This window comes from Staurois parvus, unplaced genomic scaffold, assembly GCF_062004578.1.
Source record: "Staurois parvus isolate SC_StPar_1 unplaced genomic scaffold, SC_StPar_1.0 ptg000299l, whole genome shotgun sequence".
NCBI classification, from domain to species: Eukaryota; Metazoa; Chordata; class Amphibia; order Anura; family Ranidae; genus Staurois; species Staurois parvus.
This window is the reverse complement of record NW_028318095.1, coordinates 24,568,439-24,594,500: the sequence shown is the minus strand read 5'-3', so window position 1 is coordinate 24,594,500 and position 26,062 is coordinate 24,568,439. Positions and strand designations below refer to the sequence as shown.

The following is a 26,062-nucleotide window of genomic DNA, read 5'->3' as shown; positions in this document are numbered from 1 at the left end:
CACTGGGAATACTGCAAATGGTTATCAATACAAACTATGCTTGATTAAAAAAAAAAAAAAGTTACTTAAGTGGGTACTTGCTCCGCAATTCTAGGTTTCTTAAGCAAGAATGACAATCTCTGCTTTCCTTCCCCAAGTCTCCTGGGATGTGCTGGCAATCTCTGCCACACATCATCTGATGACCAGATCAAAGAACCCAGAAAAGACAGCCAGAATCCTGATGACATCAGAAGGAAAAATGGCAGTACGGGATACAGGGTTCTGAAACAGTGTCAGCTTACACCAGACAGTGCTGGATCCGCTAGGAAGGTTTTCTGAGGATAACTCGGCTGGCAAGGTAAGACGGGAAAAAGTTTAAAAGGTAAAAGTGAAGTTCCTCTTAGGAACTGCTCTGAAAGATTGACCAAATGATTGTGGAAACCCAAAAGTCTCCAAAGTTACACATACAGTATCTCAAAGAAGTGAGTACACCCCTCACATTTTTGTAAATATTTTATTATACCTTTTTATGTGGTCGTCCAAAGAGGTTGAGTGCACGTGCTCAGCGTCATATCCAGAGGTTGTCTTTGGGAAATAGACGTATGAGTGCTGCCAGCATTGCTGCAGAGGTTGAAGGGGCAGGGGGTCAGCCCATATGCCGCACACTGCATCAAATTGGTCTGCATGGCTGTTGTCCCAGAAGGAAGCCTCTCCTAAAGATGATGCACAAGAAAGCCCGCAAACAGTTTGCTGAAGACAAGCAGACTAAGGACATGGATTACTGGAACCATGTCCTGTGATCTGATGAGACCAGGGGAGGAGTACAAAGACAAGTGTGTCTTGCCTACAGTCAAGCATAGTGGTGGGAGTGTCATGGTCTGGGGCTGCATGAGCTCTGCCAGCACTGGGGAGCTACAGTTCATTGAGGGAACCATGAATGCCAACATGTACTGTGACATACTGAAGCAGAGCATGATCCCCTCCCTTCGGAGACTGGGCCGCAGGGCAGTATTCCAACATGAGAACGACCCCAAACATCTCCAAGACGACCACTGCCTTGATAAAGAAGCTGACGGTAAAGGTGTTGGACTGGCCAAGCATGTCTCCAAACCTAAGCCCTATTGAGCATCTGTGGGGCATCCTCAAACAGAGGGTAGAGGAGAGCAAGGTCTCTAACATCCACCAGCTCCATAATTATTATTATTATACAGGCTTTATATAGCGCCAACAGTTTGCTCAGCGCTTTATAATATAATGGGAGACAATACAGCAACAATACAGTTCAACACAAAAGGGATAGGAGGGCCCTGCTCCTCAGAGCTTACAATCTAGGAATCATGGAGGAGTGGAAGAGGACTCCAGTGGCAACCTGTGATGCTCTGGTGAACTCCATGCCCAAGAGGGTTAAGGCAATGCTGTAAATAATGGTAGCCACACAAAATGTTGACACTTTGGGCCCAATCTGGACATTTTCACTTAGGGGTGTACTCACTTGTTTCCAGTGGTTTAGACATTAATGGCTGTGTGTTGTTATTTTGAGGGGACAGCAAATTTACATGTTATACAAGCTGTACACCCACTACTTTACATTGTAGCAAAGTGTCATTTCATCAGTGTTGTCACATTAAAAGATATAATAAAATATTTACATAAATTTGAGGTGTGTACTCACTTCTGTGAGATACTGTACATCAGAGTGGTTAGATGTACTTGGGAATGGAAACGTACATCCACACACACAATAGTAATCCAATATATTAATCACGGCCACATGTTAAGAAGTCAAAAATGCATAAAACATAGTGCTGTTTTCAAAAGAGTGTAGGTTTAGCACAATGCTGTGAATAACCGAATGCATATCACAAATCATCCCTATAACAACATGCAAAATTACTACTTTCAGTAAAGCATAACATTTTATTTTGTTCTGGACTGCTTTTTAAAAGCTGCTATTTTGATATTTCAGCACATATGATATATACTGTGTAATAGCTGCTGTAACAAATTTTCCGGTGAAAGTCAACAGCTGTTAGGCAGAGTTAATTTAGTAATCTACTATGCCCCTAGTTTCCGGTCTACAAATCTTTAAAATGAATGTAAACTTGTCAGCACAGGGTCACTTGTGAATTACATACCAGTAATAAAGTGGTCGCATACTTACCTTTACGGTGGTCAGTTTGTGGAAATGCTTCCTCTTTAGTGCTGCAACATGTATTCCAGACTTACAGGTATGTACTACAGGACTTACGAGCTGGCAGGAAAAATCCTCACCTTGTAAAATAACCCTTTTTCCTGTGCCTGTACTTGCAGCCCACTCACAGTATATTTACTGTAAGAGGGTCGGCAAGTGGTTAACATGCAAAAATGGAAATAATGTCTCTGGTAGAAAAGTGGTTAAAAAGTGTATCTAAACCAAAGAACAAAACATTTGTATATATTACTGAATTCAGTTTAAAATAAAACACCACCTCAAGCTCCAATAGTGAATCTTCTCATCTACTCACCTGGGAATTGACCCCAATAAATGAGAGGTCAGAAATAGTACTATATGATGTGAATGAAAACCAGCTCCTCGCCTCTACTCTACATGGGACCTGGGATCTTGTCACCAGTATACTCCAAACCTCATCCGCAAGGTATACAGGGAGAAGTCACCATGTGCCCCTTAAAATAATACACCAGATCTAATGCTCCTAATTTAGGTGTTTGAGTATAAAAACAGCCATAAAACTACCCACCAAGCATGCAGAGAGCCCTTGCTTATAACGTAGGAAGTCACTGCTTGCCTGGAGATCGAGAATGGCTCCAGTGTAAATAAAGTAATTGTACTAAAAAATAGGTAATATCTTGTGCTAATGAGCACTAAAATTAACTTTAAGGTATTGTTTATGGAAAATTTTTGTTTTTGATAAACGTGCACTAATAATAAGTGACTTAAAAATTTTCTGCTACCACCATTGTATTTTTCAAGGTCTTTGCTTTCAGAAAATATATGCTGTTTTAGTGCTTTAATGTAAAAATATGCATTCTAATGTGCAAAAATGGAAAGAATGTTTCTGGTAGAAAAGTGGTTAAAGTGTATCTAAACCCAAGAATAAAAAATGTATATATTACAGAACAGTCCTTGTGATATGGCGGCTTCATTCCTTTCTCTTTTTCAAGCTTTTTTCTTGTCACACATTATTAAATGAGATGCAGGGTTCATTCCCTAGCAATCTTTCAGTTACCAAAATGTTGTCTTCTACACTAATTAGCTACTTAATCCATATTACCCTATTTAATAGAAAGGGAACATGGTATCGGACATTCTTTGGTAGATTTTTTTGTAGATGTGCTGGACCCATTTACAGGTGTGCCACATTTGACATTCTTCAGGAGCCAAAGGTCCAACCAGTTTACTGTTAAGCATATACAGAACCATTAAAATGTGGATATAACCTGTGAGTACTTTGGAAAGATCTCTTGGGCAAAAAAATGAATATACTGCAATGTTGTCTTTGGCTACTTTCATGTTCTAGGCAGATAAAGCTGTTCAGTGTTCTATGTGCTGACTTACAAAAAAAAACTGATGCAAATAAAATGGAGGCACTTGCAAATGCCTTGCTTCAATTTAACCACTTCAAGTCTGGACGCTTTTACCCCCTTCCTGTCCAGGCCAATTTTCAGCGCTATCACACTTTGAATGACCATTGCGTGGTCATGCAACACTATACCCATATGAATTTTTTAGCATTTTGTGAGACAGATAAAGCTTTATTTTGGTGGTATTTATTCACCACTGGGGTTTTAATTTTTTTTGCTATGTAAATTAAAGTCCAAAAATTTAGAAATAAAGTGTTTTTCTTATAAAATTTTGCAAATAAATAATATTTCATCATAAATCTTGGCCAAAATGTATTCCGTTATCTTTTTAGTAAAAAAAAAAAAAAAAAATTAGTTTATAAGTTAAAAATTATAATTTTTAAACATTTACTTTTTACATTTTTATTATTTTTTTATATTATTATTTATGTTTTGTTTTTTATATACTGTCACCCTAGCAGTACAGTGTCACCATGGTGGCACTGTACGGCTTGTGGGGTGTGATGAAGATTTTTTTTTTTTACACTGATTGCTTTTACACCCATAAAGGCTGCAAAAGCAATCATTTCTCCTTCTCTCTGGCTGCATTCCTGCAGCCGTTGAGAACTACTGTGTGAGCTGTGATTGGTCACAGCTTGTCACATGGTACAAGGCTGTTGTGAATTGTGTTGTGAATCTGATTATTCACAGATTTCACACGTAGTAAGCAATGATGTCAGAATTGACATCTTGCTTACTACTCTGCATGTGATCACTGATTGGCCAATCAGTGATCACATGGTCGGGAACTCGCACAGAGGTCCCGTACGACGATCAGTGTTCCACTGTGTCTGGAGGACACAGCGGGCACCGAATCGCAGTGCCGCACGCTCCCAGGGTGCGTGGACAAGCAGGGGGTCAGGAGGCTGTTTATAAACGGCCACCAGACCCTGCACTGCCACTGTCTTTATATACAATGGCAGGACGTGAGGTGGTTAAAGACTAACCAGTTAGGTGGTTATGGGCAACTGCTCTAGTTTTGCTTCAAGTTTTTACTATACCAGGTTTTGTATATCACTCAGAATAGTGCTTTCTGCCACTGCTTTGCCCACTCATCAGTGACATACCGAATGATCTTTCTCTACCCCTCTATACTGAGTTCAAGCAGTGTTGGTTGCACACACCATTAGATGCACCCTATCCTGCTCATTATAAAAAACACTACATAAACAAAAACATATTCTGCTGCATTTGTCAAATTTGTACTCAAAATTATCAAAGATAGATTTAATATTCTGATGATGCTTAGAAAGCATAAGTACAGAAATGCAAAGGAACATTCCAAAAGTGATATTAATAATAAGAATTAGTCCACTAAACAAAACAAATATGAAAAAATGTTAATTTAAACAAGAGATTTTTCTTATAAGTCCATGTGATATTCAAGGAAAATCAAGCAGTACCAAAAGCATGTGATCCCACTGCTTAAGTGTGTTTAAACTTTCTCCTTGTTAGGTCAACGCATAGGTCTCTCCTAGGTCATTTGCTCTGCAAGAGTCCCTTGTTCAGCAGTGAAAGTAAATAGGCAAAAGGCATTACTGAAAGTCATTAACATTAACCGCAGCGGTTCCAGTCATGCCAGGAACAAATCTAATGGATTCTCTCTTACTCCTCTAAAGTAAAGGAATTACATATGCAACAGCAATCATTAGGAGTGCTACTGTTCCTTTCACAACCTGCACTTAACCTTCAGGTTAGCAGGCATTTTCCGAAACCGTCCACCTAGGAACTCTGTCATCAAAAACAAGCACAGTGGATTTAAACTTTTAGTGAGTTCTACTGATTGTAAGTGTAAAGAGGTAGAACAGTCGGTGTAATCTTCAGAATTTCTATAGAGAATAAAACAGGATTCCTATACTCACTGTAAAATCGTTTTCTTTGAGGGAAACAGGAAGCCTCTGAAGGTATAGTTCACCTTTTGCATTTGTTGGCTCTGGTGCAAGCTTTCCTTGCCATAGTCTGGATCAAGTTCTGCAGAGAGGAGATGACTGTGGGCTAGTGTATACATTACCTAGGATGACCCTTACCTGGAGATGATATACTGTGTTTGCTATGTTCATTGTAAGGCTAAGTTCACACTAGCTTTGTAAGCAGGCGTTTGAGGGGCGTTTTTTATGAAAATTATACACATGGCAGCACACAATGCTGTTCACACTGAAGGGTTAGCGTCGCAGCAATATTAACACTTCATGTCCAGTCAGGAGTTGAAGCCTTTCAACGCCTCCCATTCAAGTCTATGGTGACGCTCCTCAAACACTGGCAGGCATTTGCAAGGCGTTTATACCATTAACATCGATATAGGCATTTGTGGTGCGGTTTTAAAGCTTGGAAAACGCATATGAAACGCCTCAAAAACGCACATAGGGCATTTGGGGAGCGTTAAAAAAGCTCCCCAAACGCCGAACGCCTGCCAAATGCTATAAGGGGCGTTTGGGAAGAATTTTGAACAAGCTCTAACATTCATATCTGGTGAGTGTCCACTTGAGGTGGTGGTGTTTGTTGACATACACTGAAAGATCTGGCAATAGTCTGGATTGGTTGGTGGAGGTTTCATAACTTACAGGTGACTTTATGGACTTTGATTTAAAGGGCCTATATGCACTTTATGTATATTGGCACTAAGGCACTTATATTTCGCATTGGATTTTGATAAATCATCTTTTTTCACAATGCACTTTATATGAAAATGATGTGATAATTTATGAACTTTAATTGTTTTGGAGCGGCATATCATTTTAGGGGATTTGTATATCAATCTTATGTCACTAGCAGCTATTCTTTCTACCACAGCGCAGACTAGAAATTTAAATATGCTAAGCAATTAGTTTGTTCCAGTGACAAATTTTGAAGGTTTAGGATCCATCCAAACCTCTGTAACATCTGGACAATTTGATAAAGTTCAAAAAGCCCTTACTGACTGTTCCCACAATAGGAGGTAATCAAAGTATCCCACAATGAGGGTGCCTCAAGAACTCAACATGGCTAACATTGGAGCCAGCACCTTGGTGCAGAATAAAGGTCAAAGGGCAGGGCCATGAAATTAGTTTGTAGTATACCCCAAAGGTTGCATATGTCCTGTGTCCCTCAATGGATGAGAGAAATGTTGGTTTCCTGGCTTCTTAATGAAAACCTGACACAAAGATGAGAAGAAACTGCAGAAAAGAATGAGCAGGGTACAGACCCTTAAAGTAAACCGGTTACTCCAAGGTGACAGGCAAAAAAATGCTACTAAGTGCACATTACACAGAGCTACTTTGTACCACTTACTTTTCAATACATTGTTTGAGGGCACACCAAGAATCTCACAAAATCTGGGTGCTCCACAGGACAAGCATTCTGGGTTTACCACTGTTGAGCAGCACACCAAGCACATCCCACATGTAATGCAGGGTGCCTCTCATAGTCAAAATTTGCACACTGCAGACAGCCTGGATTGTCAGGGCTACTGTGGTACCTTGCACTAACAAACACCACAGAATAGCACCATATATCTCCTGTGGTAACAGGTATACATTAACCACTTTCTACCAGATCAATTTTTTCAGATTTTGCACATGTTAAAAGTTTAAAGCTAGGTGAAACCCCAAACATTATATGTGAAAGTAGAGACCCTGGAGAATAAAATGGTGGCAGTTGAATATTCTTATGTCACGTTCTTATGTCATAATAGTGCATAGGTTTATCAAACATATATTTTAAAGAGTAAATACACTGTTGTAAAGAAAAAACAAATCCCCTCTGGGTGATCTATGTACATTGCAAGGATTTTAACTAACTTTGTTGCAGATTCATACCTTTTGTTATTCTGAAGAGATAGATGTTTGTCTGTTCATGTGCAGAGTAAAACTGTATGGGAGTGGTTTTACAATTATCAATCCTTTGCTGCACATGCAGGTCTCTAATGAGTTAACTGGCAGGTTCTACATCCCTTTAGATGCAATTTCCCATAGGGAGTATCTTACCAAAAATGACATTTTTGTTGCAGGAGATGCCAAAAATCTCACTTGTATCTTAGTGATGGCTTCTGGGAAAATCAGTAAGCCAATCTCTAAAGCAGGAAATTACATTTTCAGGGGGTGTTCTGTACACCAGCTGTGTACATTGCATTTTACAGAAAATTACAGTGCTGCAAATTAAGGTCATTTTTAATAACATTCATTTACAATATGACTTGAGTCGCAATTGTAAACGCTATATTATTTTTTTATTTCCTAATTGTTTTTTTCCAAGAAAGTGAAGTTACCCTTTAATTAAAAAATACGCTAAAATTATTTTACTGCACACAAGCACAACACATTACTCACATTTCTGGTAAGATATAAAGCATGAGGTTGCCAGGATGTCAAGCCTTAAAATTGCATGTGCCCTTGAAATGGCTAGAGATGTAAAATTTCCCAAAATTTTAAAGCCATGAGAAAAAAACGTTTTTTTCCCTTTTTTTCTGGAAAAGTTGGACATTTTCTGAAAAATTTAAAAAAATCCACTGTGGAATAGTTTTACAAATGAAAAGTAATTCTGTTACACTGGAAACATGGAATGCAGTATATATAAAAGTATTATGCTTCAAATAAAAGTACAGCTTATTCAGTAAATAAACTATACTTGCTTTTTAAAATTTGTGATGATCAAGAAGCAGCAAAAAGAGTGTTTCTGGAATGAGAACTCTGGAGGGAAAAGCTACTCGCACTTTCATTATGGTCCTCATCATTTCATTCCATAAAGTAATTCTTAATGTCTTAAGGACACCTCTGGCATGCAAGGATGTGTTTTGTCATCCCTGTAGCATTTAGAAAAAAAAATTTCTTCTCACAATATTTTCAAATTGCAGTTTTGCTCTCAGCAGAAATTGCACAGTAGAAATTTCCAACATGGAAAATTCCAAACTCTAGATGTTGGTCTCACCATTTTACTGAGATGAGAAAAAGAAAACCCAATACACTGACCAGACTATAGGTAAACATTATGCTATGATGGTGGAGAACACTAATAGGAATGATTTAAAGATTATAAAAAAAAAAAACTAATTTGTCATACAAATTTACCCTCTTACTTGTCAATTAAGACCTGAGAGGAGGACAGAAACTATCATCTACTGCAGGGGTCTTCAAACTTTTAAGACAAAGGGTCATTTTACTGCCCTTCAGGAAAGTGGGGGTGGATTGTGGCCAGTGAGAGTAGAAAAGGTCCCGAAATCAGTGGGAATACACAATGCCCCATCATTGGTGTCAGTGGGAGGAATTGTGCCCCATAGTTGGTATCTGTGGACTAAATAGTGTCCCTAGGGACAGACAAAAGCAAGCAAAGGGCCACATCCATCCCCCGGCCGCAGTTTGAAGACCACTGATCCACTGTATCCAAACAATTACCCAACTGCGGGAGGTACAAGATGGAGCACACAAGCAAACTAAACTGGAGCCTCTCCCCTGCAGTTCCCCCTAGTGGCAAAAATGCATATTTACTTGTTTGAGAACTGTATGGAGAAGTACAGTGTTACTTGAATTGTATTCCAAGATTTGCTTATCTTCCGCTGAGAGATCTTGCAATAATTTAAGACTTAAGATAAAGTCTCAGAAATTGTTCACTAAGGTTTTTATGTTATACAGTTTAAATACCATGTCAAAGATACATTATTTATCTTTGTAAAACAGCATATTTCATGCGCTTTTCTGGGCCTTCCCATTTCTAGAAATAGCAACAAACTCCAGTACCTAACACTTTAAAAACCTTCACAGGTTATCAGTTTAGAGTTAACCGTGAATCTAGAATTACTGCTCCCACTCCAACATTCCTTGCAATATGCATTTGTGTGTAGTGCACTCTTCATTTTTTAATTAGACTCACCTTTACAGCTGCCTGAAAAACTTCTACCTGAAAGTCTGTGGCCGGCAGAAAAATCTAAACACAGTCATAACTGCTAGTTTAAAATACCGTTCTACCGACCTCCATTTATAAACAGCACTCTAAGACAAGCTGGTAAAAAGGAATGTACTGACTCTGACTGCAATACTTTTGGAGTAGCAGACCTAGAATCAACCAGTCAGAAAAATGTGAACATGTCATCTACAGTCAGGTCCATAAATATTGGGACATCGACACAATTCTAACATTTTTGGCTCTATACACCACCACAATGGATTTGAAATGAAACGAACAAGATGTGCTTTAACTGCAGACTGTCAGCTTTAATTTGAGGGTATTTACATCCAAATCAGGTGAACGGTGTAGGAATTACAACAGTTTGCATATGTGCCTCCCACTTTTTAAGGGGCCAAAAGTAATGGGACAGAATAATAATCATAAATCAAACTTTCACTTTTTAATACTTGGTTGCAAATCCTTTACAGTCAATTACAGCCTGAAGTCTGGAACGCATAGACATCACCAAACGCTGGGTTTCATCCCTGGTGATGCTCTGCCAGGCCTCTACTGCAACTGTCTTCAGTTCCTGCTTGTTCTTGGGGCATTTTCCCTTCAGTTTTGTCTTCAGCAAGTGAAATGCATGCTCAATCGGATTCAGTTCAGGTGATTGACTTGGCCATTGCATAACATTCCACTTCTTTCCCTTAAAAAACTCTTTGGTTGCTTTTGCAGTATGCTTTGGGTCATTGTCCATCTGCACTGTGAAGCGGCGTCCAATGAGTTCTGAAGCATTTGGCTGAATATGAGCAGATAATATTGCCCGAAACACTTCAGAATTCATCCTGCTGCTTTTGTCAGCAGTCACATCATCAATAAATACAAGAGAACCAGTTCCATTGGCAGCCATACATGCCCACGCCATGACACTACCACCACCATGCTTCACTGATGAGGTGGTATGCTTAGGATCATGAGCAGTTCCTTTCCTTCTCCATACTCTTCTCTTCCCATCACTCTGGTACAAGTTGATCTTGGTCTCATCTGTCCATAGGGTGTTGTTCCAGAACTGTGAAGGCTTTTTTAAATGTCGTTTGGCAAACTCTAATCTGGCATTGTGTCGATGTCCCAATATTTATGGACCTGACTGTACATGCTCGTTTCAGCATATGGTTTCAAAATGAACTGAAGCCGCTCAGCATGAGAGCAAGGCAAGTAGCATTTTCAGAAATGTAAGTCACGGCATCCAACATATTTTTCTTGTGCAGGTTTGCTTTAAACCTGAACTTCACTCTCTCAATCAACATTGACTGTTTTTAATCCTTAAGCTGCTAGCATTAGTTAACAGATAGGAAAGTTTATAAATATACAAATCATATTTACTTGTTTTAAACTTTTTTTTTTTTAATTTCTTCAGTTACTTCCTGGTTTCCAGGTCTAGGCAAATGATATCATACTTCCCAGGAGCCTTCAGGAGGGGAGGAGGGGTTTCCTTAGCTAAGCACACCCTCATGCCTCAGCTAAGGGCAGATGGATTCCATGGAGTAAATGCCACGTGAATCATCTGCCCTTACTCAACATGACCACGGCCAAAAATGTTAGGGGAGCATTTTTTCAAAGTGATTTCTCACCTAAAAAAAGCATGGAGACACGGATGGATGGAGGAGTTTGCACTGAATATCAAATATGAATTTAACAGTGTTTTTCAGATTGTTGTGCACAGATGCAGTGTAGTTCTGCTATAAAATCTAACATTTTATTTTTTTTTAAAGTACACACAAGTTTATAATTACCTGTTCTGTGCAATGGAATTGCAAAGAGCAGCCCAGAACCTCCTCTTCTTGGGTCCCACGCTGGCACTCATGGCTCCTCCACTTCTTGGTGGGCTACCATAGCAAACTGCTTCCTATTGTGGCACGCCTGCGTGTGCAATCTTGAGCCGCACTGTCTGTGTCTATTGACACAGACAGAGAGGCTTGGCTCCAGCCCTTCACAGGATCTGATTGGGAGCACCAGGAACCAATGACTCCTCCTGCTTTCAGTAAAGCCTGTGATAGCAGGGAAAGAAGAGAAAGCCACTGTACTGATATCAGGCTCAGGTACTTAATGCAAGGAAGGCATTAAAGGATATGTAAACCCAACATTTCATATTTCTTATATGTTCCTGTTGTACCATGTACCCCCCTGGTTTCTCCTCCCTGAGCTCTTTATGCAGCTGAGAACAGAGGGTATGTGATCAATTAATGAGAAGTATGGGTTACATAATTTTTTTGCATAATCTGAATCCTGGTAAGCTGCTACTATGAAGAACAAAATTCTGCCCTCTGAAAATGTACACTCTTTCTTCTGAAATCAAAGAAAATACCTGTGAGAGGGGCTGAGGTCTCTCATGCAGCGTCATCCCCACACTGAAGTCGATATCCACCCCCCTATTATGACTGACATCATCTCCTGACAGTCTGCATGCTCCAGAGATGTCAGCAGAGCTTCAGCACTTCTCACACTCCCCCTCCTCATCTCTCCCATCCAGCCTGTTGAGCTTCTTCACAAAGAGGAAGCTTCTCTCCCCTTACTCCCCCCCAGATCAAGGTCGTTCTGAGTACAAGTCAGTTTCACTTATAGACATGTAGCTGCTTTCTCCCTTCTCCTTCCATTCCCCTCCACACTGAGCTCTCACTGCTGAACTTTATCAGTTCTCGCTCTACGAACTGAAGCACAGAAGAAGCTGAGGAACATTTATTCATTCTTTTCTTGTACAGTACAGTCTCCTGGAGTTGCAAATCCTTCAGCATACGGTTATGTGCCTCTGTTTCTTGTTGACAGTGTGAAGTCATGGAAATAAAGGCACATGGTAGGCAGACACATTCCAGTTTGTGTTTCTGTGAGGAAAGTACGGTCACAGCTGGGAGCTGAAGGAGGAGAGGATGGGGGGGGGGGGGGGCAGCTCACTCCAGATGTAACCACCCACTCCAAACTTTCAAACCTGAAGAGAACTGTTACTCAACCCTAACCAAGGCTTGGAATGGGGATACAGCAACATATGAAAGAAAGTAAAGCTGTTTTGTGGTAAGGGTACTTAACCACTTGCCCTCCAGAGGATTTCCCCCCCTTCCTGACTAGGCCCTTTTTTGCGATACGGCGCTGCGTTAATTTAACTGACAATTTCACGGTCATGCAACACTGCACCCAAATGAAATGTGCGCTTTTTTAATTTTTGCGCTATAATGAAAAAGAACACCTGACAATTTTGAGGAAAAGAAATAATTTTGACTTTTTGCTATTAAACATGTCCAGTAAAAAAATTTTAAAAATCAAATTTCATCATAAATAGACCAAAATGTATTCTGCTACATGTATTTGCTAGAAAAAAATCCCAATACATGTAAATTAATTGGTTTATGTGAAAGTCATAGCGTCTACAAAGTGATTTTGTTTTTTTTTTTAAATACTATTAATGGCAGCAATCAGCAACTTATAGTGGGACTGTGGGACTGCAGTGGCCATTCTGACACTGGGGGGGAACTGACATCCCCAGTGACACTAATACAGTGATCAGTTCTAATAAAAAGCACTGACACTGTACTAATGGCACTGGGCAGGAAGGGGTTAACATCTGGGGCAATCAAAGGGGTAACTGTGTGTTTCACTGTGTCAGCACATTGCTTTGTATTGCTCTGCTATGCAGAGCAATACAAAGCAAAGTGCAGGAGCTGACGTGAGAGATCTGTATTGTTTACATACAGGTCATTCCCCTGTCAGTGATACTCAGAGATCACCGGGTGCCAGCGGGGATTCACCGGCTGGGACTCGGTGATCAACAGCTGAGGCCACCAATGGCAACGCAGGTAGGGCGTGCGCGCCCCCTACCTGGAAATTCAAAATCACGTATATATACATGTTTTGGTGCAGTCCTGTCAGCCTGTAGCAGTATTTCTGCTATAGGGTGGCGGGAAAGCAGTTAATGCTATCTATTTGTACTATCCCATATTTCTCCTTTAAATAAAAGGGGGAAAAAAGTATTTATGTTTTTTGTACGTATACACAAACATTTTGCCTTTCATATTTATTATAAACTGAATGGATTTGTTTCACAAGGTGAGGATTTACATATACTTTAAAGGTAAAAAAAAATGTTTAGGCTTTACAACCACTTTGAGAACAGGATTAAAACAATGCCCTTTACAAGGACCTCAGAGCAGAGCTACCTATTTAAAAAAGGAAAGACATTTGATAGATAAATCACTGCATAGCTAGGATGTTTTACAAATTACAGAACTCCACCTAAATATTTCTAGCTTTGGGTGGAAAGGGTTTGTCCCTACCACCAGGTTATGCTGTGATCTTTGTATGGAAATCTTCTAGCCTAGACTCTATTAGCTGGGTTAGCTCACGCTCAGTTGAAACTCAAATTCCTTCAATCTGCACTTTCCAAGAATATATGCAACATCATTTTCTAAATGGACCAGCTAATGCCATTTAAAAAGATCTGATAAAGGATGAAATCCTGCTGCACTGTTATTAAAACAGATTCTCACCTACACCTTTATTGAACATGCTATTGAAAATAAGTTAACTACTTCAGCTCTCTGGGCATACGTAGTAATTTATTGCAGAAGAATGAATTACAGTTAAAGTGCTGGTTTAGGTACGTGTGCTTTTCACTGTCCCACTCAACGCATTTTTGACAGCCCATTCATTTCAATGGGCTGCCAATGTGTGGCAACTTGCAAAAAGTACAGCAGGAGCGATTTTTAAAATTCTGCTCCACCAAACTGCATGATACCATAGTTTTAGTGGCTGCAAAAGTGGGCCCATTTGCTAGATATGCAGGGATGCCATTATTTGCATCTGCAGTGAATACACAGAGAAACACCGCTAGTGTGAACAGGCACTAAATCAAACTGAGGCTTCTGTGCTGCGGTCTGTGTTTTTCATTTGGAAAAGGAACCACATTATGACTTGCATAGTAAGCCATTCTTTTTCAATGAATGTGCACGTAAATAAAAAATAACTGTGTTAGTCAGAACGAGGCTCCTGTTCCCTGAGCTGTGGTCAGTGTTCATCATTCACGGAGAACAAGGGCCTTGTTTTGACCCCAAATTCCTTATCGAAACTGAGGGTGCTAAGTTCTGCTTAACGCATTCCTAGTGATGGTGCTTGTCTTGGGCAAGTGCTTGCAGCCAGGTAAAGCACCATCAAACATAATTTAATATTTTAAAGCATGTACTTCGCAATGTGGTATGTCAAAATATATGTACACTGTGAGCACAATTATTAGGCAAGTTGTATTTTTGAGGATTAATTTCATTATTGAACAACTACAGTGTTCCCGGTTTCCAGATCACACTTGAATATTTAAGAAAGTAAAAGTGAGGCTTTGGCTTTCTTAGGAGAATATCTATGTGTGCACAATTATTGGGCAACTATCACTGTGCATAATTATTATGCAACTAAATAAACAAAAAATTTCCCATTTCACTTGTTTATTTTCATCGGTTAAAAAAATAAATAAATAAATCAGTGACCAATATAGCCACCCTTCTTCTCAATAAGGCCCCTTTCACACGTGCGGACCAATGGGGTCTGCCTTTCCATTTTTCAGGCAGATCCGATTGGTCCATCCATAGACTTCTATAGACTGCCAGATGTCAGCAGACAATAGTGACACCTGCCGGCATCCGATCCTGTACGCCAAAAACAGATGGATGGGGATCCATTCTTCATCCATTCAGCGGATAAGACTGGATGACAATCAGGTGGAAATGGACAGGCGGTCCGTTTCCATCCGATTGTCCCACTGAAATCTCTGGGCAGTATCTGTGTTCACTCGGCAGCAGCACAGCGTACAGAGACCTGTCATCTGCCTACTCAGCGAGGATCAGCGGAGAGATCTCCCGCTGAGCAGGTAGATCACGCTGATGGATCTTCCCCGTCTGAAAGGGACCTAACAGTCATAAGTCTTCCATTCATGGAGTCTGTCAGTTTCTTGATCTGCTGACGGTCAACTTTTTGTGCAGCAGCAACAGCCTCTCAAACACTGTTCAGAGAGGTATACTGTTTTCTTTCACCATAAATCTCCCATTTAAGAAGGGCCCACAAGTTCTCTATAGAGTTTAGGTCAGGTGAGGAAGGAGGCCATATCATTCTTTCATTTTTAAGGCCTTTACTAGCTAGCCATGCAGTGAAGTACTGCAATGCATGCGACGGAGCATTGTCCTGCACAAATATAATGGTCTTCTTGAAAGATGCAGACCTTTTCCTGTACCACTGCTTGAAGAAAGTGTCTTCTAAAAACTGGCAGTAGGTTTAGGAGTTGATTTTGAGTCCATCTTCAACTCAAAAAGGTCCAAATAGCTCATCTTTAATAATACCAGCACCCCACTCTCATCTCATCAGTCCATAAGACCTTTGTATTCAGATATTTTTTGGCCCAGTCTTGACATTTCAGCTTATGTGTCTTGTTCAGTGGTGGTCAGGTTTCAGCCTTCCTTACTATGGCCATGTCTCTGAGCACTGAACACCTTGTACTTCTGGGCACTCCAGGTAGGTTGTAGTTCTGGAATATGACAGCACTGGAGGATAATGGGTTCCTGGTAGCTTCATGTTTGATTCTTCTCAAATCTTTGACAGCTAATTTTCACCTTTTTCTCAACACATTTATGCGACCTTGTTGACTATTTGCAACAAAACGTGTTATAATTCTGTGATCACTCTGAAAGACTTTTTAAAATTTTTGCCTTTTCAGAGTCAGTTAAATATCTTTTTTAGCCCATTTTGCCTGAGGAAAAGAAGCGGTCTAATAATTATGCACACCTTGATATAGGGTGTTGATCTCCTTAGGCCACACCTTTCCTCATTACACATCACCTGATATGCTTAAGTCCAATAAGCATTCAAATTTATACGGCTTGGGGTTGGACAATATGCATAAAAATGATGATTTGGTCAAAATACTCACTTGCCTAATTGTGCACACAGTGTATATGTATATATATGTAGCTGCCTGCACAGTGATTACTTCCCTGTGGGGATAATCTCAGTATAGGTTTCAAGTTGGTGTGATCAAACAAAACTAAAATAAAATAAATGAAAAATATGCCTACTAATTCATTAGAATATTTAAAGTGCCATAATACATAAACCTACAGCGCCATCTCCTTATTCATAAATGCTGTATAACTATTACTCTGTGCAAACAAGCATTAATATTCAAATTAAATTAAAACTATAACCTGCAGGCTTATTATAAAATATATGTGCAATCCTACATAAATGTAAAGTGCCATGTATAGACATCATACATAAATGCTATATATCAATTCCTTTATGCAAACAGTTATAAAAGTCCCATGATTATTGCAAATTCAGGCTAAAAAAGAAGAAGAGTGTACAAGCATGGCGCCAGTCCTGATGAGGTCAACGTGGCTAAATGCGTTCGGAGGGTCCTGTTGCATCACTTCTGCTTACGTATTTCTGGTCAATGAAATGCAGATAATTACAGGAAGTAACATATGTGATGTGGCTTGTATATAGTGCAAGCATTTTAACATTGCAAGTGGATTTTAAATTGTTTTTATGGTAAAAATAAAACTAAATTACACTACTGGAGGCTGCCTCTTGGCCCTTTCTCTCTTCCAATACATGTATGCATAACGGAGAGGAACAGAGGGAAAGCTTAACAGCGTGGGGAAACCGGGACAGGTGGAGAAGTTAATTTAAAAGCACTTGAGACCCACTTATGGCATAAGGGGGTCACCATATTCTGGTGAGTTAAGTAAAAAGGAGGGGAGCACAGAGTGTATTGAACACAGAAGAATATGAAGTCTGAGCAGCAGTCACTTTATTTTGCAACAGATTTGTTTATTATAGTATACACTGTGACTTTCATATTGGGACTTGTGTATCTATTTGCACAAAGGAATCGGTATATAGCATTTATGTATGATGTCTATGGCAATCAGACTAATAGGTAGAAAGCAAAGGGAAGAGGGGGAGGCCTCAATTTTTAGATTAATAAGTACAATTCAATTTAAGAGTGTGGAATGTCAATTGGAGGATCATTGGTTAGGAGTCTAAGTAGATACCGCTGAGTATATTGAAAGCATTGCAATATAGATTGTTTAGTAAACTTGTTTTTTGTGTTACGCTCTAGAGCAATTTTTTCTTTTGTCATCCACATGTTAACATCAGCATTTGTGGCTATAAAATTACTTGAAACATTATTATTATTATACAGTATTTATAAAGCGCCAATAGTTCGCTCAGCGCTGTACATTACAAAGGGGGACAGAACATGTGACAGAACAATACCAATACAATGCAAAACATGAGGGGATTGAGGGCCCTGCTCTTTCGAGCTTACAATCTAGGAAACATCAGAACGTTATATATTTTGTGATTTGTGGCCCTGTGGAATAAAGATATAGTTGGTTAAATCTTTTTATGTTGCAGGATATTTGCGCAACCATTTATCAAATATATATCTTCTTGAAAAAAAAAATTGTAATTAATTTTATTGTACACAAATAATTTAATTGCCAATTTTGTGTATAACATAAAAGATGAGGTGGAGTAGAGTAAAGGGATTCTGAATACAGTATGTCAAGCCTTAAAATTGTGTGCACCCACCAAATGGCAACAAACTATGGTGCCCTAAATTATCAATAGGTGGCACTTTTCAGCAATTTAGAATAAACTTTAAATGAGGGTCCTAGAATTATTGCTCCCACTCACGACTATATAGAACATGTGTGGCGCAACTGGTGTTTACATACATGCATGCGTTTGCACAGAACAAAGTTATTGCATTTAAAATGTATTATTTAATTTAAAGCCTAAGTTTAGCTAAAATAAAAAACATAAAAATCAGCACAAGGGACAGTTAGTAAGCTTATTCTTATAGGAGAAATCTTCCTCTGTCCTACTCACCCTCCCTATACTATTGCTTCTATGAATGACACAAACCTATGAATGGGGGACTGAAAGCTTCATTCCCCCCCTCCCCTCACATTCAGAGTCTATGTCATTCTCAGAAGTTGTATGGCATCTACGCATGTCTTCTTTATTAGCTCCTGACAGCACTTTGGATGCATTAACCCCTGCTGCACTGGAAGATTATGGCAGCAGGGGCATTTGAGCTTAGAGTAGAGAAAGATTACTCCTAAAAGAAGAATCAGCACAAGGGACACATAATACTAGCTAAGTTATGTCCCTTGTTATGATTTTAGCTAAACTTAGGCTTTAATTTTGTAACCTTTTCAAAAACATTTTTTTTCATGCAACTTTATTGCTATTACAAGGTGGCTAACAAGACCCCAATGTTATAAAACTGGTCAGGTAACAGATACTTGTGGAGATGACAGGGGTCAAGTGTTGTATTGTATTTGTACTAATCAACTAATCTCGAGAGTTGTTCTTTAAAGCTGAAGTATAATAATATGTCTCTTCCCAAACCTCCCAAAAGAACCTAATACAATGTTTAAACCATAAGGTCTTCATTAAATACTTTCATTTAGATCCAGTGACATCATCTCTGGATCTCTGTGCTTCTCTTTGCAATGCAGGCAGATGATGGCTGATGGAAGGGACTGGTGGGGTGCTCTATATAGCTCATGGAAAGCATTGCAGCACCCTGTCTCAGTACTCAAGAGCCCTCAAGCCTAATGCAAACAGTGGGGTGGCTTAGTTAGGCAAATATCAAAATGTTTTGATGCACAGATGCCAGTCTGGAGGAGTGGCCTTTTCATGCCGTAGATAATGCTCATGTGAGGCTGAACTTCCATTACTGAAGCTCACAGCTTGCAGTAAAATCAGAGTGAGACCCTTTTCACACGGACGTTCCAATCAGGTCTGCCTGCCTGTTTTTCAGGTGGACCCGACCGGAACCTCTATTTTTCTCTATGGAGCGGCAGGTGTAAACAGACGTGTCTGTTTATAGCCACCGATATCCAATCCACCAAAAAGACGGATGGGGATCCATTCCCATTCCGTCCATCAGATCAGGCGGAAACAGACAGGCAGTCCGTTTCCATCCAACCACCCACAGAGGACAGTGGGCTGTATCCGCTTTGCAGCAGCGGAGCGGGCACAGACCTGTCATCGCCCTTGCTCAGCGGGGGTCAGTGGAGAGATCCCCCACTGAGCAAGTGGGTCCGCCCCGTGTGAAAGGGGCCTAAGAAAGCTTCATTCCAGGAATATAGTCTGTACAACTGTGCAAGACAGAAAGTAAGGCTGGACTGCAGCTTTAGGAACTAAAGAAAAGAAATTTTCTTGTATTCCCTACAACAAAAGATTGTCTTCCAACCTCAGCTGGGATCTAAAACAGACAACAGATGTGAAGAAGGCAGACTGAGACTGACATGCGGTACAACAACCTGCCACCCTCAAGTGAATTTTGTACTCTTGAGACCTGTCACTATATTCTCTTTGGCTTGTTGACAAGTCATGCACAGTGCACATAAGATATTCCAACGAATTGAAAAATCTCTGCATGCTGTAAGATGAACCAATACTCACCTCATACAAGTTCACTTACTTTAATGTAGACCTCCACAGACACATATACTTACCTCAGTTCAGTAAAACATGGCCTTCATCCAGTATAGGTGAAACCTGAATAATTATATTATTATTATACAGGATTTATATAGCACCAACAGTTTGCGCAGCACTTTACAAAATGAAGGTAGACATTACAGTTACAATACAATTTGGTACAAGAGGAAACAGAGGGCCCTGCTCATTAGAGCTTACAATCTAGGATGTGAAAATGTGAATATTGCTCCCCCTGCTGGCTTATTTATCAAACTAAAAAGAAAAACATTTTTTAAAAACCTTTTACTCCTGACCAAATGAAAAATATGTTTTAAAGACTCTATACCCGTTTTAATCTCTGTAATTTAGGATTAAGCCACACTTTTGCTAAAAAAAAAAAAAAAAAAAAAAATCCAAACAGTTAAGATTCTGAAAAAAATAGAAGTGTCTCTGTCTATATAAACACTCTAACTCAGTAAGCGCTGCTTAAAATGCTGAAAAATGACCAGCTTCCTCTTCTATCCTTATGCCTTTGCAATAAAGCAATTTAGCAATTAAAGCACTAAATGGAAAGCCAGTCAGGTTTAAACTTTAATGGAAGGCGTTCATTTAACCCTCATTTCCACAGTTGACACATAAATGGACAAACACTTAAGTGCGAGGATGGGCTAATTTGATTTCTGGTAAAATTCATCACAGATCCTAGTCTACTCACAGTGCTGTGGAAAATCTCCAAATATGAAAGGAAATAAGAAAAGGATCTAAGCAGCTCAGTCTTGTTGGGCCAGTGCTTACACCGTTGTGCTTCACAGGGCCACAACTGAAGCAGATGGCCACAGCTTGGAATCAGCATATGGCTGACCTGTAAAAGATCACTGCAGCATTTAGTAAAATATGGCACATGCAAGCAGGTAAACCTGTCCAAAATCAACCGAGAGAATCCACCAGAAAAAAAGACAAATTATGCTTTTCTATTCATTATTATTTTAACTCCCCATGGGGACCAAGTGCATATGTGGTGGCCCCTTAACACTCCCTATAATGCTGGCTCCCCCCTCTTTTGAAGTCCAAATTATGGGTGTTTCCGTGGGGGAGGTACAATCAGCACAGAGCCAATATCTAAGCTTGGTGATCTGTGACTCTTACAAATGAACAAACAGGGCTGCTTGTTCATTTATAATAGTACAAGATCACTCAGAACTTTGGCTCTGTGTAAAGTATCTGCTGATGTCGGTTTGTGTGTACAAGCAGCCGCAGACATTTTACATGAAGCGGAAGCTCTGAATGCTCTTTTACCATGAACAAGCGCCGATTGTTCATTCATAATAGTGACAGGTCACTCGGAGGCTGTGTGTCATCTCTCAGTGGTTGCCTTTACACAAATACAGCCAAACTAATGGATCACACAGCACAGTAGTTGCCTAGGTCTCAAACTTAGACCTACGGTTGGTCCCTCACACAGCACCGTTGTGTTCTGGTATAGCTCTGTACTGCAGTCTTAGCTCTCTTACAGCTCCCTGTGGTTCTGGCCCTCAGCCTTAGGGCTTCTGTCTGTTCTGCCACTGCTTGACCCTTAAGGCCCTTAAGGCACCACTGGCTCTGCTTCCTTACAGCCTTACAGATTTCTGGGGAGGGTGGAGCCCTGAACTATGGCTAAACCTTTCATTATAACAACAGGTATGCACACCTGCACACAGAGCCTGCTGGTAAGATCTGGACACATGGGTAGAGGCTTCTTCTCTCCCAAAACTCTTTGAAGCCTCTTTATTCCAAACCCCAATGTAAGAGTAAGAAAATCTCAAGAAACCCAAAAGACATTTTATATATATATATATATATATATATATATATATATATATATATATATATAGTGACAGTATGAACGACAAGGTGATGGATGGACGATATGTGTCACCTCGCATGAGATCATACTGTGAAGTGTAAGGTGGAGTCCACTCCGGGTTTTCGGGGCCACAATAGCAGAGGTGGTTCCGGATTGGATTTTGTGCTCCACTGATAACCACCACAGGTGGTATAAATAAGACAGGGCTGGAGCAAAGAGTTGCTCGTGGCCTGGGACTCAGAGGTATTCTGAGAGAGCTGTGTGTGTGCACTATACCTACAAGAAAAGGTTTGCTTTTGTTTGGTTTTTGGGTGACAGGGAGAAGCCCTTCACCTCTGAGAGAGGAAACATCTCATGTTTAGTTAGTGCCTGGATGGCAAGGGTTTATTTTGATGTTTGTTTATTTTTGATATGTTGCAAACCTTTTAAATAAAGCTGACAACCCGTCAGATTTTAAGAAAGCCTGCAGTGCGTTCTACCTTTTTCCCAGGGAAGGTGACCCCCCACCTGAGCTAACCCCACAATATATATACATACATATACACATTTTTATTAATTTTTTCATTGACTCTTAAATGAATATATTTATGGTTTGCCTTATACTATAGCACTATATAGAAACATAGAAGAATGACGGCAGTCTATTGAATCTCAAAAGACCAGACTTATTAATGGCTCTGCAACAGGATTGCAAGATCAGAAGATTAGTTCATAGGCTTATTGCTGGACTGAAACAGACAGCATGAAACCCAACAATGGGTACAGTTCTAAAACAGTGCTAGTAGAAATTTGCTAGACCAGCTCTGTTTAAGAACTGCACCAGTTACCCATCAGTTAAAGTGGACCTTCACTATAAGTGCCACTATTCCTCCTCCCCCCAAAAAAATCACACTTTCCAGGTGGCTACAGGATCAGTCCCACAGCACCACATAATCTTTCACATGCACACTGTGATTCTTCAGGATGTCACAGCCAGCTCCTATATCAAGACCTACAGCAGTAAGACAGACACTGGCAGTACCTACTTTATAAAAGTCAGCAGCTACAGTATTTCATACAGCACAGGGATCCTGTTTTCAGAAGCAATTTCTTTACTAAATACATACTAGTAGGTTAACAAGGATCCGTGCAAACTGACATGACCATGACTGCGAACTGATGAGATGGTTCAATGTGCTCTGTACAAAGATGAAATAATCGTGGAGTTAGGTGCACATTTTGTATGACTTAAAACAGATCTGCTGACTAAAATATCACCTGTACAAGAAGCAATAAATTCAACTGAAAAGACTCATGAGCACTCTGAACATAAACCAGCAATTGTAAGGTTGATATTTAACTTTACTTGATGCATAAGCCTTTAGGAAGCAAAGTGCTTTTGAAACTGTATCTCTATGGCCATTTAGAGACATTTTAGAAAAAGAGTGCTTGCTAGAGCTCCCCTTTAAGTTGGAAATAGCCAAGTAATTATCAATGTCTATTTTAGGGATGAAATCTAATTATTAGCCAAGCTGACATGTCTGCTCCATTTAGAAATAGATCTGAGATTGTCTTTTTAAAATTAGATATTTTTTCTTTGTGTAGAAAACTCTGGGTGAAGAGGTGATCGCACACGAAGAAAAAGGAAAATTGCTTCAGCCTGCATCAAATGGGCAATTTCTGAGACAGACAAAGGAGATTGAAGGCTTGAGAAACGACGTTCATTTGTCTGCAGTGCTGGAAATCTCACGAATAAAACAAATGCTTGGGAAAGATGAAAAGACTCAGCTCATACACATCTGGTTTAAGTAAAAATGTTTATAATTAGGTGGAAGCTATCCTTCCCCTGAGCTTTAAGCTTCATTAGTATACAGCTTCTACAGGTTAGACAAGACTTGCAGCAATACTGTATTTTTATTTTTCATCAGTTTTACTTCCAGACAAGTAAACAAAAACATTTGCAATCTAAAGCATGAAACATTTCTGATCTGCAAATATTTAAAGTAGAATTCCAGCCAGTGATAAAAATGGTGTTTGGGTTGGATTCTTTAACATGCATCTATGGTCAAAATGTAAAATCATATATTTGTTTCCAGGTTGTATTTTGACTATTTCTAGCCTACTGCTTTTAACCTGAACAAGCTTGAAGTCTGTAAACTTATGTTTTTAAAGAATCCAAAACATTTCTTTTCTCGAATTTCATGACACATTCGCTATGCCCTGTGAGTAAGAACTGCTGTGTCACACACTTCACAGAGCCTGCCTTCTGAACTATAGAGGTGCTAAGAGGAAGAGTTTCATAAGACAAAGAACAAAAATCACTGCTTGCAGGCAGCAAGCTACTATGGGTTATGTCCTTCGGAATCAACATAAACCAAAGGAATGAGCAGACGTGGCCAGCACTCACAACAAGAAAGGCGATTTTACATATAAGCCTATATTTGGGGCCGGATTTATACCGTCGAGGGGCCTGGCCACTTCAGATTCGAGGGGCTGCTTATACACAGAGTTGGTTTACATTTTCAATCACAGTCACACATTTTCAAAATGCATGACACAATGTCATTAGGGGGGCACGCACACACACGCAGGCTACCTTCCTTAAGGGCTAGTTCACACTAGATGCAGTCCAGTGCATTTTTTTTCTGCATCAAAAATGCATTCACAGTGTATTCCATATATTCCAATCAGTTTTCTGCACAGAACCATACTGGAACATAGCAAACTGCATCAAAACTGCACCGGAACAGAGTGTGGTGTGAACTTTAAGCAAAAATGTATCCAGAATGCATCCGGAGTGCGTTTTTGTGGTGTGAACTGGCCCTAAAGAGAAAAATAGGTTATATGGTTGTTAATGTCATAGCTCACATCAGTCCGATCAATTCCAGTGCATATCAGTTGCAGGAAAAAAAAGTAGAACAGGCTGCATTTTCCCTGCATAGAACTGTACTGGAATGCATCAAGAACACACTGGAATTCACATGTCCTAATTTAAATTAAAGAAAAAGAGAGGGGAAAAAATTAACCGGAGCGCATCAAAAACGCACCAGAATATGCAAAAAAATGCACATGCAGAAATGTAACCAGAACACATCTGGACTGCATTTCTATGGTGTGAACTGGCCCTAAGAGCGTAAACACTGTAGCTGGACTAAAGGAAAATAGACTACACTCTTTAAGTGCAGTGGCTCCAGTGCTGGGTAAACGTGGTGAAGCTTCACTTTGTAAAGAATAGCCAATCACATGAAAGGAAAATAAAAAAGCAGCATTTTTGCTTGCATATGATTGGATGATGGAAGTCAGCAGAGCTTCCCCTCATTTACCAAATCCTGGAGCAATTGCCCTTGCAGAGTGCAACTGCACTTGCAAAGTGCACAGTCTGCATGCCTTTAGTAACTGAACCCCTATGTGTGATTTGTTTGAACTGCCAAAATTCGTTTGTAAAAACGATACAATATACCAGTCCAGAGTAAAAATCCAAAATGTTAATAAACCTCAAACCTGACTCGTTAAGAGAGTAAAAGTGAGGTTTTGGCTTTCTTAGGAGAATATATATTCATGCACAATTATTGGGCAACTATTAGTGTGCAGAATGCAACTTAATGAAAAGTGAATATTTTTCCATCTCACTTGTTTATTTTCTGTTAAAGTTAGAATAGGCAACCAAAAATTTACAAATAAACATTTCTGTCATTTAAAAAAAAGTTAGTGCGCAATATAAACACCCTTCTTTTCAACAACCATCCTAAGCCTTCCATTCATGGAGTCTGTCAGTTTCTTGATCTGTTGACCATCGACTTTTTGTGCAGCAGAAGCCATGGCCTCCCAGACACTGTTCAGAGAGGTGTACTGGTTTCCTCCTCCATAAATCTCCCGTTTAGGAAGGGGAAAAAAGGGGGCCATGTCATTATTTTTTAATCTTTAAGGCCTTTACTGGATAGCCATGCAATTAAGTTATGTGATGTCCTGCATAAATATCTTGAAAGATGAAGACTTTTTCCTATACTTCTGCTTGAAGAAAGTGTCTTCTAAACACTGGCAGTAGGTTTGGGGGTTGGTTTTGAGTCCATCTTCAACCCGAAAAGGTCCAGCTAGCTCATCTTTGATAATACCAGTCCATACCAGTACCCCACTTCCACCTTGCTGGAGTTGAAGTGAAGCTCTGTGCCATTACTGATCCAGCCACAGGACCATCCATCTAGTCCATCAAGAGTCACTCTCATCTCATTGTCCATAAGACCTTTGAAAAAT

The 26,062-nt window shown here is 39.8% G+C and overlaps 1 protein-coding gene across 3 annotated transcripts in view; it reads right to left on the bottom strand.

Moving 5' to 3' along the window:
* Positions 1-26,062, bottom strand: part of GOSR1 (golgi SNAP receptor complex member 1) — a 147,789-nt gene that overhangs the window by 49,101 nt on the left and 72,626 nt on the right. The gene's annotated exons all lie outside the window — the stretch shown is intronic.